Genomic DNA, 19,859 nt, shown 5'->3' with positions numbered 1-19,859 from the left:
GCAGTATTTTGGTCATCTGATGCAAACAGCTGACTCAATGGAAAAGTCCCTGATGCTGGGCAAGATTGAGGGCAGAAAGAGAAGAGGGCATCAAAGAATGAAATGGCTGGATGGCATCACCAATGAAGTGGACATGAACTTGGGCAAACTTTGGGAGATGGTGAGAGACAGAGAGGCCTGGCATGCTGTAGTCCATGTTGTCACAAACAGTCAGACACAACTGGGCAACTGAACAACAAATCACATTTAAAAGAATTCCCAAAACTACTTATAAATTCCTAATTTAAAAAATTGCAAATCAAAGTTTTTTGCTTTCACAAGGAATCCACAATTGGATAAGAGGGGAAAAGAAGGAGCTAATATTACTGAGCACTTATATGACAGGTATCATCCTTATCACTTTGTCCCTGTTAATTGCTTAATCTTCCTAATATTATAAGGTGGTAGATTTCATCCTATTTTAAATAGATAAACCAAGATTCAGAAAAGCTGAAACACCTGTCCAAAGTCACAAGTTCATAAATTACTGAAGAGAATTCAGGTTCAAGTCCACCTGACTTCAGGATCCATGCAGACTGCCTTCCAGACAAAGGAATGAAGTATTCTAAGTCTACTGATAGCTTGGGACAAGAGTGAAGGCACCGGACAGCGGAGGTTAGAGGAGAAGCATGAAGACCGCAAAGAATGTAGGTAATGATCAAAGAAGTTTTTGCAGAGAGAGAAACAAGTAAGAGCTTTCACTTTTTCAAATTCCTTTCATATCCATTACCCTATCATCTGAGGAACCACCTACTCAAATTCTTTTTTTAGTTTTTCAAGTAGCTTTTTAGAAGGTATGAATTTGAATGCATTTCAGAGCTTTTACATAGGCATAAATTCATTCCAGGGTCCAAGAGCAATTAACTGAACAACAATGCTGATGACTACTTGCCCCTACCAGTCAATTCTGGAAACTTGCTTTCACATTCAGATAACTACATCTTAATTTTTAAAAAGAATTTTTTTTTTTACCTTGTGTCACTCAACCAAATCCCCTTCTCCCTTGTTTTTTTCTGGCTGTCATCTATGTCAAGTTGATTCAAAGACTTGATTACAGCAATTAAATAAGCAAAAATGGCATCCTCAAAAATAAAGGTTTAAAACAATACAACTTCATTCCAGCTTCTTCATGGCTTTAAAGAGTGCACACCAAGCTCAACACAAAACTCCACAGTTTTTTAAGTCAAGCTGAACCTTCTGTCCTCAAGTTACAACTTTTTCTCAGGCAGATGGGGATCAAAGCAACTTGGGATTCAAAGTCTCAAAATGAATTTGTGGTTTAAGAACATTAAATGATGTTATTAAATGTAGATACTAAGTATATTACTTCCTGAAACTTAAATTTAAGGAACAAAGAGAATACTAGTAGGTAAAGAAGAACTAACTGCAAGCTCCTTTGGCCAAACCACAAAAGTTCTCTCTCCAAATTTTACTATTTAGTTCAGATAAAACTCAATAACTGCATAGGGTATCCAAATGAAGGTGGACTCCTACTTCTTATCAACAAGCCAAGAAGCATTCCTCAGACCACTCCAGGTTTATGTTCCCTTCACTGGAGACCAAGTTCTTTAAGAATACAAACTATGCCTTTCACTCATTTGTTTCCTCACTGTGGTCTTAGTGAGGAAATTAAATTAAGTGGCTGGCACATAACTGGCATTTTATAAATGCAGGTTGAAAGCAAGAAAAGCATATTCCTTAACAGTGACTTTCTGAGAACTGTGTTAAGTTTTACCTCAAATCAACAATATAAACATCTATGTGTATAAAACATACAACGTGGCACAAATGTAAGCTTCTATTTATAAACTCCTACTTTCCTAGGTAGAACAGGTACCCAAATTCATGACACTAGCTTTTTTCTCCACCCCTCCTCAAACCACACTTCGTTATTAAACCCAGTAAAGAAGCCAATCTCTTCCTTGATAGATTTCTTCTTAAGAATTTATTCCAGTTTGGAATCTCATTCCCTATCCATACCCATGTATACCTAACTCTTTGGTTTTTTCCAAGGAACCTGTAACTTTTGGCCTAAAACTTCATTTTAAAAAAATTACAAAAATAAATAAATAAATAAATTACAGAAGAAATGGGATGACACAATCAGTCTTAGTCTGACTGTACTCTTTAAATGCTGACTCTTTTTGTGACTTAATTACAAAGTATTTGAGATAATTACTCTAAAACTTTTAATAGAACTAGGATAGTCATATTTTAACTTTTTTTTTTTCCTTTTGGCCGCACAGCTTGTTGGATCTTAGTTCTCCAATCAGGGATCAAGCCCACATTCCCTGCAGTGGAAGCGTGAAGTCCTGACCACTGGACTAGCAGGGAACTCCTTTAACATTTTTAAAAAGTAAAAATCCTCAAGCTAGTTAACAGCAGTTAATCAATCCCCTGAGGTATTGGCACTCCAAATTTTACAGTATTTGCATCTATAAGTTGATTATGAGGTAAGGCATAAGGACCAGTGAATATAAGAGCAATCTTATTGAGCTTAGGACTAACACAATTCAACTTCTTCCTCTGCAGGGAAGCCCCACTTATATCACTGCATACCTCCACCTCAGATTACTACAACACATTTTTATTAAGCATCAATGAGACAAGATAAGGTATATAGGTTAAGATATAATGCCTGCCAGGAGGAGCTTATGCTCTGGCAAAGGAAGGAAAGTTTTCATCATGGCAATAACTTAGAACACATTAATTCAGTCATCAAACATGTTTTGAAAGCCTTTTTAAAGACTTTCCTGGTGGCTCAGATGGTAAAGTGTCTGCCTGCAATGTGGGAGACCCACGTTCGATCCCTGGGTCGGGAAGATCCCCAGTGGCAACCCACTCCAGTATTCTTGCCTGGAAAATTCCATGTACAGAGGAGCCTGGTGGGCTACAGTCCATGGGGTCACAAAGAGTAGGACACAACTGAGCAACTTCACTTTCACTGAAACAAACTACAAATCAGGCTGTGCTAGAGGCTGTAGATACAACAGACATTCCAATACAGAGAAAAGACATACAGACAAGAAAAAGGCAACAAAGTACTATAATTGCTACAGGAGAGCATACCATCGGGGCACAAAAACAAAAGCACTTAATTGGCAGAAGGGCTTTTCACAAGTGGTGTCATAGAGGAAGTCAATGCTTGACGTGAATCTCGAATGATACATAGAAAATAATAAAAAGACACTTAATATGAGAACCAATACAGCCTAGAAGCATAAACAAAAGCAAAGAACCAGCATGGCACATTCAGGAAACTTATTAAACAAGGGTAGTGAACAGGGTTCAAAGATGCCACAGGAAAAAAGAGAAGGTGAATGGGGAAAATACAATCTGTGAAAGGCTTTAAATGCCATATTAAGAATCTGAACTGGAAAATCCCATGGACGGAGCGACTTCACTTTCACTTTCACTTTATGGGCAGTTAGGAAGTCAAAGGGTTTTAAGCCAGAAAACAACAATGATCTGATCTGAATTTTGAAAACTGACTCAGATTTCAGTATGAAGTTTGGATCAAAGAAGGGAGACAGAATAAGAGGTTTTAACGTAAGAAAGATGGCAACAATTCTAGCAAAAAGGTTAGGGGGAAAGGTACAAATAAAAAAGATATTAGCAATACTGAGCACCCCACTCCAGTACTCTTGCCTGGAAAATCCCATGGACGGAGGAGCCTGGTAGGCTGCAGTCCATGGGGTCACTAAGAGTCAGACATGACTGAGCGACTTCAGTTTCATTTTTCACTTTCATGCACTGGAGAAGGAAATGGCAACCCACTCCCAGTGTTCTTGCCCGGAGAATCCCAGGGACAGGGGAGCCTGGTGGGCTGCCGTCTATGGGGTCGCACAGAGTCGGACACGACTGAAGTGACTTATCAGCAGCAATACTGAATTTTGAGAACTTTATCACAATTGTAGACACAAAATGAGAGCACAATATTTAATGAATAATTGACTGACTGATTAGGTATAGGAGATGGAAATGGATGAATAACTGATTGACTGATTAGATGTAGAGAGGAAAGGATTCAGGATTCCAGGTCTGTCTGGCTGAACAGAGGGTGGTACCTTTAATTGAAGGCAAGTATTATATATACATGGGGAAACAGACCATGAACTTAGCATGCCAAGCTGACCTTGAGGGACCTACAGAGGGTGCTAGTAGGGGTGTTTACTAGCCATGGAAAGGAGTATGAAATGCAAGGGCAAGGTCCAAATGAGAGATGAAGATTTGGGATTTGTGGCTGTAGAGATAACTGTCAATGTTCCACCAGCAACAGGTGAGGTCACCTGGGGAAAATGTAGAAAAGGAAAAAAAGACTGAGGGCACAGTCCAGGGTATCACCAGCATTTAAGAAACGGAGAGGAAAACAACAGCAAGAACAAAAAGGCAGCTGAGGATGCATAATCCAGAGCAAAGAAAAGAACTGGAAGAGAATCTGAAAATGATAACAAGGCAGGAGTGTCAAATTTCACGGATAAGCAAAGAAAAACTAAATACTGAAATGAATGATCACCCCTTGGCAGTTTGCAAATTTGGTCACCTTTGCCAGAGGAGGTTCAGGGGATACGATGAGGCACAGAAAACTAACTATAGAAATCTCAAGAGTAAATAAAAGATAAAAAATGGAGTCAGGAAATGTGACCCATTCTTTCAAAGACTAGAAAGAAAAAGGCAATAACTTGAGAGGATATAAAGGTAATAGTTTGGGTTTTTTTCTAGTTTTCGACAAAGGGTCATCTAGTCAAAGCTATGGTTTTTCCAGTAGTCATGTATGGATGTGAGAGTTGGACTATAAAGAAAGCTGAGCACCAAAGAATTGATGCTTTTGAACTGCGGTGTTAGAGAAGACTCTTTAGAGTCCTTTGGACTGCAAGGAGATCAAACCAGTCCAACCTAAAAAGAAATCAGTCCTGAATATTCATTGGAAGGACTGAAGATGAAGCTCCAATAATTTGGCCACCTGATGAGAACTGATTCATTACAAAAGCTCCTGGTGCTAGGAAAGATTGAAGGCAGGAGAAGGGGACTACAGAGGACAAGATGGTTGGATGGCATCACCAACTCAATAGACAAGAGTTTGAGCAAGCTCTGGGAGTTGGTGATGGACAGGGAGGCCTGGCGTGCTGCAGTCCATGGGGTCACAAAGAGTCAGACATGATTGATAGGCTGAACTCAACACTTGTACTTAAGTCTAAGAAATACTTCTCACCACCTAAAGGTATCAGAGCTGGCTAAGAAACCAAGACAGGAAAATGAAAAGCAATTCTCTATATAGGAACATGCCATTAGAACACTGGAAGTTGAACTGTCTGATTCAAATGATGCAGAAAGAAATTCTAAAAGCAGTTGGGGAAGAAATCTTAAGTAAAAGGAGAGATAATGAACTGGAAGCCAGTTAGCTTGATCATTAAAAGGAAATTAAGGAACAAATAAAGAAAGAAGTTATAAAATGACAACTGGGAAATTTTAAGTGAGACAAGACAGATGAAAGAAGACATGTTTTTGCCAAGAAGTAGTAGGTGAACTTCAGGGAAATCTAAAATTTATTAAAGAATAAATAAAAGGCAAGGAGACGTTGGAAAAGAATACAAATACAAGCAGGCAATGATTACTAAAGGAGAAAAACAGCAAATAGAAATTCACACTGATATAATTGAGAAATAAAAATCAAAACTGTCTGAAGGTGAAAAACAATTGTTATTTGGGATGAATTACAAAATCCATGGGGTCTCAAAGAGCCTGACACAACTTAGCGACTGAACAACAGCAAAATAATACTGGAATGGACCACCGTGAGGGAATATGCCAGCAAAGGAAGACAGAAGTTGCAGATAACCTCAAAAGGGTTTATCTGAATTCTATAATCAAGCTGCTGATGAAAGACTAAGGCAGAAAAAGACTGTAAAATGGTGACAGACTCTTCCTATGGAGTGATACCATTTGTGGGTAGTAATGGTCTTATTTGTCAGGTCAAAGAAATGAGGCATGTCACATTCAGCGGATTTAGACCAAGAAACATGCCTTCAATGTTTTTAACACCTGAAATAGTACTATAAAATGTAATTATTTTATGTAAACATTTTTGTTTTGTAAGTGTCTCATATAAGGAAAATCAATGTAGAACCCAAGATAGTTACAGCTTCAGCAGTTTTTATAAAGCTCAGCTGGATTTTTTTAAATTAATTTTGCAACATTTCAGAGTCATCTTTATATTAAATTTTAGAAATTATAGATTTATTATAGTCCTAAAGCAGTTTTTTTCTACTTAATCGATGCCCTCGCTACAGACTCAACAATAAGAATAGAACAGAAAAGAGCAGAAGGCATCATGCATCATGGAAGTATTTCATGACACTATAGTTTCAGTTATGCGCATCTGTGTGTGTATGCAGCATGTAAAATGTTCTGAACATTATATGTTAAAATACACAAGGATAAAACATTTCACTGCAACGTCTTAGAAACTTTTAAAATGTAAAGACCCTACCAACAAGCTTTTGCATATACATAAAACTTCACATACTGGCTGTCAGTCATCCAGAGAATTGCTCCCCTCATACTTCCCCTTTCCCCAGACCTGAGTAGACATTGTCACATGATGGCCAATGTAAAGAACTATACTGGGTTGGTCAAAAAGTTTACCCATTCATCTGTGGATGGACATCTAGGTTACTTCCATTTCCTAGCTATTGTAAATAGTGCTGCAATGAACACTGAGGTACATGTGTCTTTTTCAGTTTTGTTTTCCTCAAGAGTGTATGCCTAGAAGTGGTATTGCTGGGTCATATGATAGTTTTATTCCTAGCTCCTTAAGGAATCTCCATACTGTCTTCCACAGTGGCTGTATCAATTTACATTCCTACCAGCAGTACAAGAGGGTTCCCTTTTCTCCACACCCTCTCCAGCATTTGTTGTTTGTGGATTTTTTTATGATAGCCATTCTGATCGGTGTGAGGTGATATCTCATTGTAGTTTTTGATTAGCATTTCTCTAATAATGAGCAGTGTTGGACATCTTTTCATGTGTTTATTAGCCACCTGTATGTCTTCTTTGGAGAAATGTCTGTTTAGGTCTTTTGCCCACTTTTTGACTGAGTTGTTTGTTTTTCTGGTATTGGATTGTATGAGCTGCTTGTGTATGTTGGAAATTAATCCTTTGTCAGTTCCCTCATTCTCTTTAAATGTCCTTAATGTTCATCTAATAAAACTTGATTCTTTTCACATATTAATTCAAAAGAATAATTTCAATCAATTTTACTTTCTGAATTTAACTACTAACAGCCAATGGTGTTACTGTCTATTATTTTGGGTTGTACAAACATAAAATAATGTTTTATAAGAAAACAGCTTTCTAAGTATTCAAATAAACATCTTGAAGTTTGGACACTACTATAATTCAATTCTAAGACATGTCTCTGTAAAAACAAAGTATGCATTTATTTTTAAGTCTACTTTCAAATATGTTAGTTACATAAGATTTTTCTCAGGAAAAAAAAGCTTTCTAAACTTTTGTTATAATTACCACCTAATTATTAGTTTTAACTGAAAGTAATATCAAAATAGTATCCTATTTCAGGAAAGTAGGAATTATAGTATTGATAGGAAAAAGTCAAATAATGTACTAGCAGTCTGTCTTGGTACCTTCAAGAAACAATTTAGACAGGAAAGAATACCCACCAATCTCAGTCATTCAAACTATCTCAAGTCTCTAAGCCAATTTAATACATTACTGCAGAAAAATTAAAATGTGTTTATATTTCAAGGAAATAAAAGTCGGGCCTTAGTTTAACTTTAGCAATTTCAGTTGATGTGCTCAAAAGGGTTAACAATGTGATAAAGCCATACAACAGGTAATCTTAGACTGCACTAAAAGAAAGTGAAGTCACTCAGTCCAGTCCAACTCTTTGTGACCCTGTGGACTGTAGCCTACCAGGCTCCTCCGTCGATGGGATTCTCCAGGCACGAATACTGGAGTGGGTTGCCACTTCCTTCTCCAGGGGATCTTCCCGATCCAGGGATCAAACCTGGGTCTCCCGCACTAGAGGCAGACACTTTAACCTCTGAGCCACCAGGGAAGACCACTAAAAGAAATGCACTACATAAAGCAGAAGAGTTAATGCAAACTATTAACTCTAACTTAGGAAGCTGGCTTTCTGGGCTGCTTTTTGTAGATGGCGAAGTAGAAGGATGTGTCCTCATCTTTTCCTGCAGGAACTAGAAAATTACAACTCACTGCTGACCAACCATTGACAAGAGAATGTTGGATCCCACCAAAAACAGATAACTTATGTCCAAGGGCAAAGGAAAAGCCCCAGCAAGATGGCAGGAGGGGTGAAATCACATTTAGAATCAAACCCCACACGCGCCAGAGATCCTCAGATGGCTCAGACAACCTTGTGTGCACCAGGACCCAGAGAACCCACAGAGACTGAGACAGAACTGTGTCTGAGTGTAGCCTGGGGAGGTAAGGGTCAGCAATGGTCTGCCGCAGGGGCCGGGACTCTGGGTGCAGCAGACCTGGGTATGGCATAAGCCCTCTTGGAGGAGGTCGCCATTAACCCAACATAGACCCACCAGAGCTTAGACAGGACTGGGGAAATAGACTCTTAGAGGGCACAAACAAAACCTGGTGTGCATCAGGGCCCAGAAAAAAGGAGCAGTGACCCCAAAGAGACTGCTCCAGACTTGCCCGTGAGTGTCCAGAGTCTCTGGTGGAGGTGGGGTTCAGCAGTGGCCTGAAGCAGTGCCTGCAAGGGACCTTTTGAAGGAGGTCATCATTATCTTCATTACCTCCACCATAGTGTGGGCTCAGGTCAAACAACACTGACAAACAACAGAAAATTGGATTAAAGATCTACTGAGCATGGCCCCACCCATCAGAACAAAAGAGTTTCCCTCTCAGTCAGTCTCTCCCATCAGTAAACTCCCATAAGCCTCTTATTCTTCTCCATCAGAGGGCAGACAGAATGGAACCCACAATCACAGAAAACTGACCAAACTGATTACATGGATCATAGCCTCCTGCAATTCAACGAAACTACGAGCCATGCAGTGTAGGGCCACCCACGACGGACAGGCCATGGTGAAAAGTTCTGACAAAATGTGGTCCACTGGAGAAGGGAATGGCAAACCACTTCAGTATTCCTGCCTTGAGAACCCCGTGAACAGCATGAAATGGGAAAAAGATAGGACACAGAAACATGAATTCCCCAGGTTGGTTAGGTGCCCAATATGCTACTGGAGATCAGTGGAGAAGTAACTCCAGAAAGAAAGGATGAGAAATAGCCAAAGCAAGAAAACACCCAGTTGTGGATGTGACTGGTGATGGAAGTAAAGTCTGATGCTGTAAAGTGCAATACTGCATAGGAACCTGAATGTCAGGTCCATGAATCAAGGCAAATTGGAAGCGGTCAAACAGGAGATGGTGAGAGTGAACGTTGACATTTTAGGAAGCAGTGAACTAAAATGGACTGGAAGGGGTGAATTTAACTCATGACCATTATATCTACTACTGTGGGCAAGAATCCCTTAGGAGAAATGGAGTAGCCATTGTAGTCAACAAGACTCCAAAATGCAGTACTTGGATGCAATCTCAAAAATGACAGAAGGATCTCTGTTCATTCCCAAAGCAAACCATTCAATATCATGGTAATCCACATCTATGCCCTGACCAGTAATGTGGAAGAAGCTGAAGTTGAACAGTTCTATGAAGACCTACAAGACCTTCTAGAACTAACACCCAAAAAAGATGTCCTTTTCATTATAGGGGACTGGAATGCAAAAGTAGGAAGTCAAGAAACACTTGGAATAACAGGAAAATTTGGTCTTGGAGTACAGAAGTGGGCAAAGGCTAATAGAGTTTTGCCAAGAGAACACACTGGTCATAGCAAACACCCTCTTCCAACAATACAAGAGAAGACTCTACACATGGACATCACAAGATGGTCAATACCAAAATCAGATTGACTATATTCCTTGCAGCCAAAGGTGGAGAAGCTCTATACAGTCAGCAAATACAAGACCAGGAACTGATTGTGGCTCAGACCATGAACTCCTTATTGACAAATTCAGACTTAAATTGAAGAAAGTAGGGAAAAGCACTAGATTATTCAGGTATGACCTAAATCAAATCCGTCACAATTATACAGTGGAAGTGACAAACAGATTCAAGGGATTAGATCTGATGGAGTGTCTGAAGAACTATGGACAGAGGTTTTTGACATTGTATAGGAGGCAGGGATCAAGATGACCCCCAAGAAAAAGAAATGCAAAAAGGCAAAATGGTTGTCTGAGGAGGTCTTACAAATAGCTGAGAAAAGAAGAGAAGCTAAAGAAAAAGGAGAAAAGCAAAGATTGAGTCCATCCATTTGAATGCAGAGTTCCAAAGAACAGCACGGAAAGATAAGAAAGGCTTCCTCACTGATCACTGCAAAGAAACAGAGGAAAACAATAGAATGAGAAAGACTAGAGATCTCTTCAAGAAAATCAGAGATACCAAGGGAACATTTCATGCAAAGATGGGCACAATAAAAGACAGAAATGGTATGGACCTAACAGAAGCAGAAGGTATTAAGAAGAAGTGGCAATAATACACAGAAGAACTATACAAAAAAGATCTTCAGGACCCAGATAACCACGATGGTGTCATCACTCACCTAGAGCTAGACAACCTGGAATGCGAAGTCAAGTGGGCCTTAGGAAGCACCACTACAAACAAAGCCAGTGGGGGTGATGGAATTCCAGATGAACTAGTTCAAATCCTAAAAGATGATACTATGAAAGTGCTGCACTCAATACTCCAGCAAAGTTGGAAAACTCAACAGTGGCCACAGGACTAGAAAAGGTCAGTTTTCATTCCAATCCCAAAGAAAGGCAATACCAAAGAATATTCAAACTACCACATAATTGCACTCATCTCACACACTAGCAAAGTAATGCTCAAAATTCTCCAAGCCAGGCTTCAACAGTATGTGTACCGTGAACTTCCAGAAGTTCAAGCTGGAGTTAGAACAGGCAGAGAAACCAGAGATCAAATTGCCAACATCTGCTGGATCATCAAAAAAGCAAGAGAGTTCCAGGAAAACATCTACTTCTGCTTTATTGACTACACCAAAGCCTTTGACTGTGAAAATCACAACAAACTGTAGAAAATTCTTCAAGAGATGGAAATACCAGACCATCTGACCTGCCTCCTGAGAAATCTGTATGCTGGTAAAGAAGCAACAGTTAGAATTGGACATGGAACAACAGACTGTTTCCAAATCAGGAAAGGAGCATGTCAAGGCTGCATATTCTCACCCTGCTTATTTAACTTAAATGCAGAGTACATCATGCGAAATGCCAGGCTGGATGAAGCACAAGCTGGAATCAAGATTGCCATGAGAAATATCAATAACCTCAGATATGCAGATGACACCACCTTGATGGCAGAAAGCAAAGAACTAAAAAGCCTCTTAAAGAAGAGAGTGAATAAGTTGCCTTAACACTCAACATTCAGAAAACTAAGATTATGCCATCCGGTCCCATCACTTCATGGAAAATTGATGGGGAAACAATGGAAATAGTGAGAGACTACATATTGGGGGTCTCCAAAGTCACTGCAGATGGTGACTGCAGCCATGAAATTAAAAGACACTTGCTCCTTGGAAGAAAAGCTATGACCAACCTAGACAGCATAAGAAAAAGCCGAGACATTACTTTGCTGACAAAGGTCCGTCTAGTCAAAGCTATGGTTTTTCCAGTAGTCATGTATGGATATAAAGAAAGCTGAGCACCGAAGAACTGATGCTTTTGAACTGTGGTGTTAGAGAAGACTCTTGAGAGCCCCTTGGACTGCAAGGAGATCTAACCAGTCAATCCTAAAGAAAATCAGTCCTGAATATTCATTGGAAGAACTGACGCTGAAGCTGAAACGCCAATACTTTGGCCACCTGATGTGACAAACTGACTCACTAGAAAAGACCCTGATGCTGGGAAAGATTGAAGGCAGGAGGAGAAGGGGATGACAGAGGATGAGGTGGTTGGATGGCATCACTGCCTCGATGGACGTGAGTTTGAGTAAGCTCCACGAGCTGGTGACAGGGAAGCCTGGCATGCTGCAGTCATTGGGGTTGCAAAAAGTTGACACGACTGAGCGACTGAACTGAATTAACTCTAGTTGGAATGACATTATGAGCAGCACATTCTATCCTTTTTTATTAAACTATTACTATTAACTCTTAAAAACGTCTTCCTGTAATTCTACTACCCTAACAAAACTGTTCTCATTACTTTATTTCTCTTTTCAATTACATCTGTATGCCAAAGTCAGCTATGATAAGTATCTAGAAACAATTTAATATTCTACTTTTTTTCCTACTCTTTAAATATCATTATTTTATAAATAATCCCCTGTTCTCATTACTTTATTTCTCTTTTCAATTACATCTGCATGCCAAAGTCAGCTATGATAAATATCTAGAAACAATTTACTATTCTACTTTTTTCCTACTCTTTAAATATCATTATTTTATAAATAATCCCCATATATATACAGTTATAGTTATTATTTTAATGGCTACAATATACTATACCAAATTTATATGCTATATTTTACCACAAATTACTGTACCAATTATGAGTATATTTATCTTTCAAAAATTACTTTTATTTAGAGCTACCCTGGTGTAAGGGTGAAGAATCATGTCAAGATGAAAAACAAAGCATTTACAAATGTTTTAGCCTAGCAAAACCAAGACAATGTATTATTACTGTTGTCAAGTAGTTTAAGCCAAAAAGAGGCAGAACTAGGATCAGTGGATGGAAATAACAGAAAGGTAGTTTTCAGTCCAAAACAATGAAAACTTTTCAAACTGTCAGAATTTACTCAACAAGTTAATGCATTCAAAAACAAGATAGATAATCACTTGCCAGAGACAGTGCAGACTCTTACACTGAGTGGGCAGTAAAACCTCACAGGTTTCCTTTTACTGGAGTATTCAAGTATTTATTAATGACTTGCTAAGATCCTAGCAATATACTAAGTGCTAGGTATACAAAAGTTGACAGAACAGACATGACTGTTACGGTTTTTGCAATTAGTCTGGTGTAGGAAACAGAGAAAAAGAAAAAAAAACCACAAGTAAACAATTATGAATCATAAATCATATGAAGGAAAACAGTGAAATGCTATAGGAGAAAAGAGCAGACTGGGCATCAAGGAAAACATCTTAGAGGGATAATATTTAAGTTGTTACCCAAAAGGAGCTAGCAGTCTGATGCAATGAAAAGCCAATCAAGGTTATAAGCAAGAGAGTGACACAATCCAATTTGCATTTCTAAAAGATTATTCTGGCTGTTATGTGGAGAATGAATAGTAAGAGAGAAAAGATGGAAGCAGGAAATCAGTTTAGAAGCTAGGCAGGAAGGATTCAGATGAGAAATATGGAGTGGCAGGATGAAGTAGATGGACAGAAGGAGTTCAAGGTGACCGGGGAGATAGGAGCCATAGCATTTGGTGATAGATTAAATGGAACAACTTATGGTTGTTCTAATGGTGCTGCCATTTTCTGAGACAGAAAGACCGGGGCAAAGACAAGATGCAGAATAAAAGGGGAATCCAACTTGAGTCTCCATGATTTCCTTTAGACCTTTAATAGAAAACTGCTACCAAAAATCTCTCAAGATTCATCCTCTGCTCTTTAAAAGGCAGTCTGTGGAAGTGGGTTAAAGCTATAAAAGAGACTCAGTCAATTTTTTTAAAACTGGAATACAAATGGTAGATCAAATTATTGTATCAATGTAAAATTTAGTGAAGTAGTTTATATTCACTATTCTTGCCCCCTCCAGTATTCTTGCCTGGAGAAGCCCATGGACAGAGGACCCTGCTGGGTTACAGTCCATGGTGTCACACAGAGTGACACAACTGAAGCGACTCAGCACGTACACATGACATATGCAACTTACTCCCAGATGCTTAGCACATGTGGGCATGTGCAAGAACACATACACATACACAGACATATGTATACATATATGTATTTATGTCCATATGTGAGAGAGCAAATGATAAGCAAATGGCATAGAATATTAACAACATAAAGACTACTAGATAAAGACTACTCAGTCTCTGTATTATTCTTATTCTTGTAACTTTTCTGAGTATGAAATTACCAAATTAAAAAAAAAAAAAGTTTTAAGCAGTCAGTCCTAAATTTCTCTTATTCATGCTAAATAATCAACCCATCTCACATGTTATTTCCCCTCAATAAGCCAACTTGTCTCTTCTACTACCCAGAGCAGTATCCCCATCAGGGAGACAAGAAGCATACACAGCTCTACAAAGAGATGGCATGAGAAGAGGTGAAGGACCAGAACAGGGTTTTTGCAATTTGTAACCTCACATGAAGTACAATATCTATACTTCTGCTCTCTGGAATGTTCTATGCCTTATGTTCTAATCTATATCAGGCTACTACATGACAGCTCTATGCTTCTGTATTTTCTCTTTTCATGTAATATAAATAATAAACCTTACTGTAGAATTAGCATGTTCATGTGATCTCTACCCGGATTAATTGTTCCTCCTAAACACTCCCATACCTCTCTAAGTATATAGCAAGTATCACACTATTTTATCTTTAAAATCATGTCTACATGTATTCTACTTTCTCTACTAGACTGGAAGCTCCTTGAAAACAAGGACCACAACATATTTGAATAATTTTCATTCTTAAAGATGTAGGAAAAACAGTAAAAGCTACTGAGTGAAGAAATGAAAGTTACTGAAGAAAATAAATATGTTATGACTACAATTCTAGTAAAAGGGTGTTTTGGGTTTGTTTGGTTTTTTTTACCTTGGACATAGCAATATGTAGGAGTCTTATTCTAATTCCATAGCAAAAGAAACATAACAACTAGGAGTTGCTGATAAAGAAATGAAAATATTAATATCACTATATGAACAATCCCAAAATCATGTTTACCTTAAAGACACAAACAGTAGATAATTTCATAAACTATGACTGAAAAAAGTTAAAGGCTGAAGTCTGAGTATTAAAACCACACAAGTCTGAAGTCTTAAAACCACACCTTAAAATCAAAGTACATTTATATTTAACCTATACTGGCAACTGGTCAATACAACGCATAGTTCAGTAACAAGAAAATACATGTCATAAGATTCTAGATAGAACTTTGTTCTCTGTTACGAAAGAACGTTTAAGTAAAATTATGTCAGGTAAGAATAGTCAAGTTAGTAAACAAATTAAAAACTAATCATTTTACTGTGAAAGGTAGTTTTTCAAATGCTACAATTAAACTTGCCAGACACAACACAACTAAACGAAAATACACAAACATAAACAGCATAAAGTATTTCCGAAAAAACACAACTAAAAAACAGAAATACATCTTTACCCAAAATGACTATAAAGTAATACTTCAAAAGGTCTCACTATCAAATGTTAAAATACCAAATGCCTGAAGGATACTTCTGGGCTTGCAAAATTAACAAAACCACCTTCGGTGAGTCTCTAGTAGGGTGTGATCCTCTTTTAGTACTTAGAAAATCCAAATAATAATACAGCACAACACTGTCAGTTAGTCATTCCAACTCCTCAGGAATTAGCTCTTTTCCTGTTTCATACCTGGTACTGCTTAGGGCTATGTACACTAAGTTGCTTCAGTTGTATCTGACTCTGCGATCCTACGGACTGTAGCCTGCCAGGCTTCTCTGTCCTCGGGTTTCTCCAGGCAAGATTACTGGAGTGGGTTGTCATTTCCTCCTCCAAGGGATCTTCCCCACCCAGGAATCAAACTCATGCCTCTTATGTCTCCTGCACTGGTAGGCAGGTTCTTCACCACTAGCATCACCTGGGAAGCCCCACTACTTAGGTCTACTTATAGTCAATGTCATTCTTCTCCACTCATGAGAGTTTCCTGACAGTAGGCACATTATCCCAGTGAGCTGCCCAGAGTCACTGTTCTGGACTCATCCAGACTTGCCCAAATGCTCCAGCCCCACTGAGGAAAAGTAGGCAACCCAGCTCAGTCATTAGCTCCTTGGCAATGACAAGTGCTGGCTTCTAACCACCCTCTCTGCACTCTCTTATGAGTAGCAGAGTACAGTGCTTCCTACTCAGCTGGGTACTCTATGATGGCTGTCTGTTCTCCTAGTTTTCTTTAGGTCTCTCCAACTCATGGAATACAATGTGCATGTCAATTTGTAATAATTCTCAACTCCATCCTGTCTTCTCCAACACTACCTCATTTCCTAATCTAGAATCTTACCATCTCTAGCCAGTATTCTAGCATAATTTTTTCCCAATTCCCTACCTTCAATTTCTTCCCCTTCATTTCATCCCTATAGCTTTCCCAGACATTTAAAATCACAAATCTGATCATTTCCCTCTTCAACTCAAACTCTTTCAATGGCCCTCCAAAGAACAAACCCTTTAAAACAGTACTAACAACAGCAGGTGACATCTACTGAGGACTTGTATCCCAGGTACCTACAATACCTCATTTAAACCTCACAACTATCCCACAATATAGATATTTTCATTATTCTCATTTTGCAAATTTAAGCAAAATGAAACTGGAGAAATCACACTACCTATCCATAGACACACAGACACTAAGAAAATGCAACTAAACATAACACACGGCGCTCAGCATGGTGCTCTGAGAGGACCTAGGGGGTGAGGAGGGAGGGAGAGAGGCTCCCTCACCTGCGAGGGAGGCTCAGGAAGGAGGGGATACGTGTATACCTCTGGCTGATTCACGATGTTGAACAGCAGAATCCAACACAACACTGTGGAGCAATTATCCTCCAACTAAAAATAAAAATTAAAAGAAAATGCAGTTAAGACAAAAAACCCTTCAAAATCTGGCTTTCATTCTCTTGCAGCAGCTCTGTCTCATCACTGCACAATAAACCCTGTCTTCCACTTATACCAAACCGCCCAAGGATCTGTGACAATACTATGATCTTTCAGGACTTTTTATCAGTCTTGAAGCCATACTACCCACCTTGGCTCAAAATGCCCACTCACTCACCTTGGTCCACCTTAGGGACTCTCTCTGAAGACTTTTTACCTTTCTTTTTTACTTCCTCCACAAGGGTACCCTCTAGGCAGAACAATATAAGCCAAAATGATACACACACCCCACTCTAAATGTCAAAATGCTACATTACAGATGCTCAAAGACTTTCTAACATAATTTTCAAGTGAGAATCTACTGCCAGCCTCACAAACCCTAAATTTATCCAAAAAGTAAATAAAGATCAACAACGTAGCAACAGCAAAGGCTAATAAAAATACACTTAATATTTTTGCAAAATATTCACCAACATGTAAAATTCAATTATTTTGAAATATGTACTAAAGCATCCAGAATATAAAGGATTCAAATTCTAAAATACTTTCTTCTGCAAATGTGTAATTCTTTAAATGTTACAAGCAAGACAAATACCATAAAATTTTACAAAATCTGTTAGCAAATCAAGAAAAAGTTCAGGAAACTAAAGAGCTCTTCTATGGCTATATCTGGGTTCAGAAAATGATGATTCAATACTAAACAACTTGTGCTTGTGAATCATATTAAAGGATGTAGAGGTATATTGGTTATGTTATCCTATCTGCAGCATCAGCACATTAGGCCAGCATCTTCCAGGAACACGCAACAATGATATCAGCAGTCTCTTCTGGGTATTAACTGACAGTTAAACAGCATCTCTTCAAAGTACTACTCAAATATATTAGCTTACAATTCTCCACACTAAAGCTCCTATTTTCCACAGCCTCAAGATCTTCCTAAACTCAATTGTTCTTTAACTGGCATTTGGACACAGAGCAGCAAGTATTACTTTCAAACTTTTAATCTCTTTTCCTACCTCATTAAGAAAATGTCCTATAAGTTATATCTGGCACTTATCCATGTATCTTTTCTTGCTTTTTCCCATTAATCCTTACAGATTATATTATTAACCCTTAAGCAAATTTCTTGTAAAAAGCATATAACAATGTCACCTAACAGAGATATTTAGGAAAAAGACCTTTAATGGATACACAACGTTTAGTCCTTGGTTCAAGTGCTATTCTAGGATGGCAGATTCAAAATGATTTTGCCTTTGACATTCCTGCTGGATACAACCAACATGCATTTCCTGTAGAATATCCAGGACACAAGGAGAAGAATCACTTTCAAAAGGACTTTTTACAATGGTCTACTCAGAATATTAGAACCTAGCCCAAGGAAACAGTCAGGGGAATGGAGAAGGAAAAGCTCCATCAGCAGAACTTGAAAGCCACAGGAAAACGAACAGAAGTCAAGATGATTCTCAGGTTTATAACTTGGGTAACTGAGTGACTGGCAACATCACTAGCCAAGTCAGGAAATGAAGTAAATACATGAGTCCGGAGAAGACCATGTACAAATTTTTGATGTTTTAAGTTTCAGATTTTCTGCTGAACAATCAGGTGGACATTCTAAACAGCAAACTTAAGGACTGGAGTGCTCAAGAGAGAAACCAGGGTGAATAAATGAACACATATGAGATAACAAAAAATAATGTGTCTTCAAGAAAGTATAACAATGAAGAAAAAAAGAGGTCAGGCTGAAACTTTAGAAAACATGAACATTAAGGGACAGCAGTTAGTTAATGACAGCTGAGAAAGAAGAGGTAAGAAAAACAGGAGAGAGTGATATCACGGAAGCCAAGAAAAAGAGGGTGTCAAGAATATGGGTGTGATCATCTAAACAGTTCACACAGGATTTAACAATTAGTAATCATGTCCAAGGATAGATACAATCTCAATAAGTAGAAGGAGCAAGAGAAAAAAAAAAAACATTGTTGGGAGGAGGAAACAGAAAAGGAAGAGTGCAAAGTGAATTTGGAACAGAATGTGGGAGAGTTTTGCTGGAATTAAAGGTTCATGTAGCAGAAGACAAGAAAGGAAGTCTGGGCCAAAGACTTCGCATTCCAGATTTTATTCTATTTTAGATTTTTTTCTGTGAGAAAAAAGAAAGACAAGTAGCTTTCTTTTTTCTTTTTGAAACAACTAGCCTGGTGACAAATTTCATGATGAACTGGAATGACAAGAGAGTTACAAGCTATTAAGCAGTCTTATCTAAACGTTAATAATAAGGGCCTGAAAGATGCTGGCAGTAGACAAAATAAGAATTAAAGAGATACATGAAAGAGAGATATTCTCTAATCCCAGGGTGCCCTAGATATTCCACTATTACTAAATTATTATACCCATCACATCGCATCATAATCATTTGTGGACTGGGACCCTCTCTTATTAGGCCTCTCACGATTAGAACAAAACAGGAACACAGGAAGTGGCCAAAAAAATTTTGTTGAATTACAAAAGAACTCAGTAATGACAAGATATAGAAGGATGACTCAAAGTTAGCACAGAGAAACCTAAGTGACTACAAGATGGTAATATAGAAAACACTAATGGAGAAGTCAAGATAAAGTCTAGGGAATGAGTTTAAGATATGGTTCAGATGAGAGGTGTCTAAGGACAACATCCAAACAGAAACATCAAAGAGAAAAAAATGAAACCACAGGGGCTAAGCGTGCCAACCTCCATGCAGCTGAAAATCAAGTACAATTTAAAGTCAACTTTCCCTATAATTGGTCCCTCTGAATCTGCAGATGTTACCAACCAAGATGGTACCGTACTACAGTATCTACTTTTGAAAAAATTCCACACATAAGTGGACACGCAGTTCAAACCTGTATTCTGCAAGTCAGCTACATTCTGATATTCAGACAAGAAGAGAAATTTGAGCTACATAATGAAATCTTCAACAAATCTTATT

The 19,859-nt window shown here is 38.4% G+C and overlaps 1 protein-coding gene across 8 annotated transcripts in view; it reads right to left on the bottom strand.

Annotated features, from left to right (window-relative positions):
* Positions 1–19,859, bottom strand: part of CCSER2 (coiled-coil serine rich protein 2) — a 156,039-nt gene that overhangs the window by 124,138 nt on the left and 12,042 nt on the right. For 6 of the 8 annotated variants that reach the window (XR_009696086.1, XM_061161956.1, XM_061161958.1 and 3 more), the window contains exon 2: positions 16,790–16,855. The exons of 1 other annotated variant lie outside the window; for it this stretch is intronic. The gene's annotated coding sequence lies outside the window, so the exon portion shown is untranslated. Of the gene's footprint in view, positions 1–16,750; positions 16,856–19,859 lie in introns of all 8 variants that reach the window. One more of the 8 variants, XM_061161954.1, reaches the window with a different exon arrangement.

Source organism: Dama dama, chromosome 15 (assembly GCF_033118175.1).
Source record: "Dama dama isolate Ldn47 chromosome 15, ASM3311817v1, whole genome shotgun sequence".
Taxonomy (NCBI): domain Eukaryota; kingdom Metazoa; phylum Chordata; class Mammalia; order Artiodactyla; family Cervidae; genus Dama; species Dama dama.
Note: the sequence above shows the minus strand (reverse complement) of the source record. Positions and strands in the feature narration are given on the sequence as shown.